Source organism: Chiloscyllium plagiosum, chromosome 11 (assembly GCF_004010195.1).
Source record: "Chiloscyllium plagiosum isolate BGI_BamShark_2017 chromosome 11, ASM401019v2, whole genome shotgun sequence".
Taxonomy (NCBI): domain Eukaryota; kingdom Metazoa; phylum Chordata; class Chondrichthyes; order Orectolobiformes; family Hemiscylliidae; genus Chiloscyllium; species Chiloscyllium plagiosum.
The window spans coordinates 611130-618988 of NC_057720.1; the positions used below are offsets into that span (position 1 = coordinate 611130).

At 45.2% G+C, this 7859-nt stretch overlaps 1 protein-coding gene across 1 annotated transcript in view; it reads left to right on the top strand.

Annotated features, from left to right (window-relative positions):
• Positions 1–2873: 2873 nt before the first annotated feature.
• LOC122554089 (guanine nucleotide exchange factor VAV3-like) overlaps positions 2874–7859 on the top strand; it is a 34949-nt gene continuing 29963 nt past the window's right edge. Inside the window, exon 1 of the mRNA XM_043698542.1 lies at positions 2874–2879. The gene's annotated coding sequence lies outside the window, so the exon portion shown is untranslated. The remainder of the gene's footprint in view (positions 2880–7859) is intronic.

The following is a 7859-nucleotide window of genomic DNA, read 5'->3' on the forward strand; positions in this document are numbered from 1 at the left end:
CTCTCTCTCCTGGTTTCTCTCTCTCTGTCTCTCTCTCTCTCTCTCTCTCTCTCTTGGTCTCTCTCTCTGTCACTCTCTCTCTCTCTCTCTCTCTCTCTCTCTCTCTCTCTCCTGGTTTCTCTCTCTCTGTCTGTCCCACTGTCTCTCTCTCTCTCTTGGTCTCTCTCTGTCTCTGTCTCTCTCTCTCTCTCCCTACCTCCCTGAATGCAGGGAATAGTTGGAACTTCAGAGACTGAGAGAGAGAGATTCCTATTTGTTGAAGATTACTGAGGGTGAATGAGACCATGACATGTTTGAATCTGGGTGAGTGGGATGGTGAACGATTTGCGAGAGATAGGGGCGTAGGAACAGGAGTAGACCATTCAGCCCCTTGAGCATGTCCCACCATTTAATAAGATCATGGAAGATCTGTGGCCCAACTCCCTCTACTCCTAACTCTCTCTAACTCCTAACTGCTTGAACCTATATTCATTGGCAGTCTTGCTTAATAAAACTGTGTCAGATTTAAATTTAACAATTGAATTAGCATCAACTGTTTGAGGAGGACAGTTCCAAACCTAAACTACTCTGTGTGTGTGCAGAACATCTCTCCTGAACACTCCAGCCCTAATTCTCAGGCGATGCCCCCGTTCTAGAATCCCCAACCAGTGGAAACAGTTTATTTTTATCGATTCTGTCTGTCCCTGCTAATATCCTAAATACCTCAATTAGATCACCTCTTCAAAGAAGGTTGCACTAATCTGCATAAAGAAATATTTGGACAGCTGACAACAAACCTGGTCAAATAGGCAGCTTCTCAGGAATATTTGAAAAACATGGAGGGAGGGAGGGACAGCATGAGGTTTGAGGGATGAGTCCCTGAGATTAGGACCAGGGAGCTGAGGGCACCCCCACTGGTGATCGAGTTACAGGGACAGAGGATGGTTCCCACTAGCGCCTGACCACAGAGCGCAGTCTCAGGCTCCATGGGATCAGCATTCCTGCTGGATTTCACAATCTGTTTCCACTTGCTGTCACTTGTGAGTTCTTCAGCTGAACTGAGATAACTGGCTCTCAGACAGACTCTGAATAGACGGTTAGATATCGAATGAGCTCTGGAGATTTCATCTCCCAATAATCATGTTTTAACTTGAAAAACAGAATTCTTTGTTCTTCAGAAGCATGTTCCCACGGTTGGTAACAAGTTGAAGTGAAAACATGAATGTCAGAACAGGAGGAGGCCCTTCAGTCCCTCGGGCTGGTCTGTCATTCAATGATGTCATTGCTGATCTGGGACCTCATTATACACTCCTGCCCCTGCCTCAGTAATGACTGAATACTTCTCTATAATAAATGTCCATCAATCTCAGGGTTAAATTGAAAATGGCATCCAACATCAATTGCTGACTGTGGGAGAGAATTCCAAGCTCTATCTTGGGTGAAGTTATTTTCCCAATTTCTCTTCTGAACGATCAGGGTTTCTTTCTGACACCATGGAAGCAGTTTTTCAACACATTTGTTTCAGCAATGCTCCCCCTTCCTAGATTCTCCACCCAGTCCATCTGCCCAATCTGTTTGCCTTAATTATTTTCAGAACTTTGGTCAAATTGTCTCTTAGCTTTCTAATTTCCCAGTTTGTGTGATATGTCACTGATAGCTCAGGTGTGATCCTGGTGAATCTGTCTGGTTGTCTGTCCTGTTGTATGAAGTAATGGTCTGAAGGATCTTCATATTAAATCTGATGAAGCTGCACCCAATTGGATAAGCTCTCACCGTCATTAAATGGAAAATTAGAGATTTAGCACAAATGTGTTGTCTCTGGTTCTTCATAGAGTTCAACAGCATTGGCAGAGGCCCTTCAGCCCACGATGTCCATGCTGGTCACCAAGACTAGTCAGCACTAGTTCTTTTATCCAGCACAAAACCTGAATCGTTATATGCTATGGCACTTCAGGTGGTTATCTAAATAATTTTTCAGTGTTGTAACAGATTCTGTCTCTACCACTCTTTCAGACAGTGCATTCCAGTTACAAAACACACTCTAGGTGAAATAAATCCTCCTTAAATCCCCTCTAAACCCTTTAACTTAATTCTGTGCACCCTAGCTATTGACCCTCCCGATGCACCCTGAAATCCATCAGGCATCAAACCAACTGAACTAACAATTCCCCGGCTCAACCTCCGAGGTAGCTCCCACCTCCTCAAGCTCTCTTCTCACCTGAGACATGGTGACCCTCAGAGGTCACTATTCCATTTTCATCCATATGTTTATCCAATGACCATTTAAATGCCCTTAGATTTGGTGAGTCTACTACTGTCGTTCCCCTGAAAAACATGGATACTGTTTTGGATACTGTTGAGGGGGACGACTTACCAGGGGTATGCAGTGGGACCCAGGTCTCTGGCACAGAGCCTGTCCCTGTTGCACAGAAGGAGGGAAAAGAGGAGAGTGTTAGTCATTGGGGACTCAGTAGTTAGAGGCTCAGATAGAAGGTTTGTTGGGAACGAACGAGACTCTCAGTTGGTGTGTTGCCTCCCAGGTGCCAGGGTCCATGATGTCTCAGATCATATCTTTGGGGTCCTGAAGGGAGAGGGTGACCAGCCTCAAGTCGTGGTCCATGTAGGTACCAACGACATGGGCAGAAAGAGGGATAGGGATGTAAGGCAGGATTCCACGGAGCTCGGGTGGAAGCTGAGAGTGAGAACAAACAGAGTTGTTATCTCTGGTTTGTTACCCATGCCACGTGATAGCGAGGCAAGGAATAGGGAGAGACATTGGCTGAACACGTGGCTGCAAGGATGGTGCAGGAGGGAGGGTTTCAGGTTCTTGGATAATTGGAGCTCATTCTGGGAAAGGTGGGACCTGTACAAGCAGGACGGTCTTCACTTGAACCAGAGGGGTACCAACATCCTGGGTGGGAAATTTGCTGGTGCTCTTCGAGTGGGTTTAAACTTGCTCAGCAATGGGATGGGAACCTAAGGTGTAGTTGCAGTGTACAGGAGGATGAGGTTAAGGAGGACAGGGACAGGATTTCACGGTCACAGGAATGTGCTGGCGGACAGCGAAGTGGTTTGAAGTGTGTCTACTTCAATGCCAGGACTATCCAGAATAAGGTAGGTGAGCTTGCAGCCTGGATAGGTACCTGGGACTGCGATGTTGTGATCATTACTGAGACATGGATAGAGCAGGGTGAGGAATAGATGTTGCAGGTTCCACGGTTTAGATCTTTCATTAAGATCAGGGAAGGCGGTTAAAGAGGGGGAGGTGTGGCCTTGTTAGTCAAGGACAGTAAAACAGTGGCTGAGAGAACTTTTGACGAGGACTCGTCTACTGAGGTAGTGTAGGCTGAGGGTGGAAACAGGAGAGGAGAGGTCACACTGCTGGGAGTTTTTTATAGGCCTCCGCAGAGTTCCAGGGAGGTGGAAGAGAGGATTAGCAAAATTATTCTGGGTAGGAGTGAAAGGAACAGGGTGGTCATTATGGGGGGCTTTAACTTCCCCAACATTGACTGGAAATGCTATAACTCTACTATATTGGATGGATCAGTTTTTGTCCAATGTGTACAGGAGGGTTTCCTGACACAGTATGTCGAAGGGCCAACAAGAGGGGAGGGCACACTGGATCTGGTGCTTGGTAATGAACCAAGCCGGGTGTTTGATTTAGTTGTAGGTGAGCACTTTGGAGAGAGTGACCATAATTCAGTTATGTTTAGTTTAGTGATGGAAAGGGATAGGTACATGCCACAGGTCAGGAGTTATCAATGGGGCAAGGGCAATTATAATGTCATTAGGCAAGAATTAGGATGCATGGAATGGGGTAACAAAATGCAGGGGATGCAGACAATAGAAATATGGAGCTGGTTTAAGGAGCAGATATTGCGTGTCCTTGATAGGTATGTCCCTGTCAGGCAGGGAGGAAGTGATAAGGTAAGGGAACCATGGTTTACTACAGAAATTGCATCTCTTGTTAGGAAGAAGAAGGAGGCTTATGTGTTGATGAGGCAAGATGGTACAGATGAGGTGATGGAGAGTTACAGATCAGCTAGGAAGGATTTAAAGAGAGAGTTAAGAAGAGCAAAGAGAGGACATGAGCAGTTTTTAGCAAACAGAATAAAGGAGAACCCTAAAGCTTTCTATAGGTATGTGAGGAATAAAAGGATGACGAGGTTAGGAATAGGGCCAGTCAAAGACAGAAGTGGGAAGTTGAGTGTGGACCCTGTGGAGATCAGAGAGGTACTAAACAAACATTTCTCATCGGTTTTCACTCAGGAAAAGGAGAATATTGTAGAGGAGAGGAATGAGGTATGAGATATTAGACTAGAAAGGACTGAGGTTAGTTATGAACAGGTGTTAGCAATTCTAGAAGGAGTGAAAGTAGATAAGTCCCCTGGGCCGGATGGGATTTATCCGACGATTCTCTGGGAAGCCAGGGAGGAGATAGCAGAGCCTTTGGCCTTGATCTTTGAGTCATCATTGTCGACAGGTTTAGTACCAGAGGACTGGAGGATTGCAAATGTTGTGCCCTGTTCAAGAAGGGCAGCAGAGATGACCCAGGTAATTATAGACCAGTGAGCCTTACGCCTGTTGTAGGAAAGGTTTTGGAAAGGATTCTAAGAGATAGGATGTGTAATCATCCAGCAAGCAGCAATTTGATTTCCAATAGTCAACATGGTTTTGTCAAGGGCAGGTCGTGTCTCAAAAACCTCATTGACTCTTTGAGAAGGTGATCAAGCATGTAGATGAGGGTAGGGCAGTTGACGTGGTATACATGGACTTGAGTATAGCCTTTGATAAGGTTCCACATGGTCGGCTGTTGGAGAAAATGCAGAGACATGGAATTGAGGGTGATTTAGCATTTTGCATTAGAAATTGGCTTTCTGAAAGTGGTGGTTGATGGAAAATATTCACCTTGGAGTTCGGTTATTAGTGGTGTGCCACAAGGACCTGTTTTGGGACCACTGCTGTTTGTCATTTTTATAAATGACTTAGACGCATATATAGGTGGATGGATTAGTAAATTTTCAGACGACACTAAAGTCGGTGGATTAGTGGACAGTTTGGAAGAATGTTGCAGGTTTGCAGGGAGACTTGGATAAACTGCAGAGTTGGGCTGAGAGATGGCAAATGGAGTTCAATGCAGCTAAATGTGAGGTGATGCACTTTGGGAAGAATAACAGGAAGGAGAATACTGGGTCAATGGAAAGATTCTTAGTAATGTGGATGTGCAGAGGGATCTTGGAGTCTATGTACATAGATCCCTGAAAGTTGCCACCCAGGTGGATAGTGCTGTTAAGAAGGCATACGGTGTGTTAGTTTTCATTGGTAGAGAGATTGAGTTCCGGAGCCGCAATATCATGCTGTAACTATACAAAACGCTAATGGGGCCACACTTGGAATATTGTGTACAGTTCTGGTCCCCATATTTCGGGAAGGATGTGGAAGCATTGGAAAAGGTTCAGAGGAGATTTACCAGGATGTTGCCTGGTCTGGGGGGAAGTTCTTATGAGGAAAGGCTGAGAGATTTGAACCTGTTCTCATTGGAAAGAAGAAGGCTAAGAGGGGATTTGATAGAGACATACAGGATGATCAGAGGATTAGATAGGGTACACAGTGAAAGTCTTTTTCCTAGGATGACGACGTCAGTGTGTGTGAGGGGCATAACTACAAATTGAGGGGTGATAGATTTAAGACAGATGTCAGAGGCAGGTTCTTTACTCAGAGAGTGGTAAGGGTGTGGAATGTCCTACCTGCTAATGTAGTCAACTCAGCCACATTAGGGAGATATAAACAATCCTTAGATAAGCACATGGATGAGTTTGGGATAGTGTAGGGGGATGAGCTGAGAATAGTTCACAGGTCAGTACAACAACAAGGGCCGAAGGGCCTGTTCTGTGCTGTATTGTTCTATGTTCAGGCAGGGTGTTCCACATTCCTACTACTCTCTGGGTAAAGAAACTACCTCTGACATCTGTCCTATATTGATTAAACCTTAATTTAAAGCTATGTCCTCTTGTGCTAGCCATCACTACCTGAGGAAAAAGGCTTTCACTGTCCACCCTATCTAACCCTCTGATTATCTTATAGATATAGATCTATAGATAGTTTTATTAATAATCTACTAATAACATAAAGAGTAGACCAAAGTGCTGTTACTACGACTACTGTCAATGATGTGAAACAATAAAGCCTCACAGGGAGATGCACTGCCTAGTTAGGACAATAGACTTTTACACACAGCGCCAGAGACCCGGGTTCAATTCCCGCCTCTGGCGACTCTCTGTGAGGAGTTTGCACATTCTCCCCGTGTCTGGGTGGGTTTCCTCCGGGTGCTCCGGTTTCCTCCCACAGCCCAAAAAACGAATGTGCAGGTCAGGTGAATTGGCCAGGCTAAATTGCCCATAGTGTTATGTGCAAGGGTAAATGTAGGGGAATGGGTCTGGGTGGGTTGCACTTCGGCGGGGTGGTGTGGGCTTGTTGGGCCGAAGGGCCTGTTTCCACACTGTAAGTAATCTAATCTAATCTAATCATTTGTGAAACTATATAGTAAAGTAGCCACCAGTGGAAAAGACACTAAACCATTCTGAGGGGAGATTAGTCATAGAGCCAATTGGAGTTTGACAGAACTTTATACAGCAATGGACATCTCGTTAAAGTTAAGCTTTGTATAGGTCTGAGTGTCTCTGTCCTATCAGATCAATCAATATGGCTCAGGAAACAACAGATCCAGTCGACAGAAATGAGGTTACATGCTCCAGGTGGAATAACTCTCAGCAGCAAGGAGCGCCTTCAAAATAACTACACTTCAGAGGTGACTCTGAAAGGAAGGATTTATATGTATTTGATCAGAGCTAGTCAGCATGGCTTAGTGCAAAGAAAACCGTGTCTCACTAACCTTGACTGAGGTTTTTAATAAAGTAACCAAAAAGATTAATGAGGGCAGAGTCGTGGATGTGGTCTACTTGGAAAACTGAAAAACTCCAGATGCTGCAAATCCGAAGCAAAAACAGAAGTTGCTGGAAAAGCTCAGTAAGTCTGGCAGCATCCATGGAGAGAAATCAGAGTTAATGTTTCAGGTTCTTCAAAGGGTCACTGGAGCTGAAACATTAACTCCGATTTCTCTCCATGGATGCTGCCAGACATACTGAGCTTTTCCAGCAATTTCTGTTGTTTACTTGGACTTTTGTAAAGCCTTTGACAAGGTCCTGTATGATAAACTGATTACATAGTAGAGTGAGATTGCATGGATTCAGGGTGAACTTACTGATTGCACATAGAATTGGCTCAACGGCAGGAAACAGTGTGTGGTGGTGGAGAGTTGTGTTTCAGACTGGACACTGTGGCCAGTCGTGTTCAACAGGGATCGGAGCTGGCTCCACTCCAGTTTTTCATTTATATAAACGGTTTGGATGAGAATATATGAGGCACGGTTCTATGTTTTTGCATGACACCAAAGTTGGTGAATAATGGGCAGTGAAGAAGGTTATCTAAGATTACAAAGGGATGCTGTGGTTCTGTTCGCCGAGCTGGAAGTTTTGTTGCGAACGTTTCGTCCCCTGGCTAGGCGACATCCTCAGTGCTTGGGAGCCTCCTGCGAAGCGCTTCTTTGATGTTTCCTCCGGCATTTATAGTGGCCTGTCCCTGCCGCTTCCGGTTGTCAGTTTCAGCTGTCCGCTGTAGTGGCCGGTATATTGGGTCCAGACACGCAGACGACAAGCAACATGAATTCGACTGGGACAACACTACCATTATAAGGCAAGCCAAACAAAGAACAGCCAGGGAATCCCTAGAAGCATGGCACTCATCCACAAACACCACCAACAAACACATCGACCTGGACCCAATAAATAGGCCACTACAGCGGACAGCTGCAACTGACAACC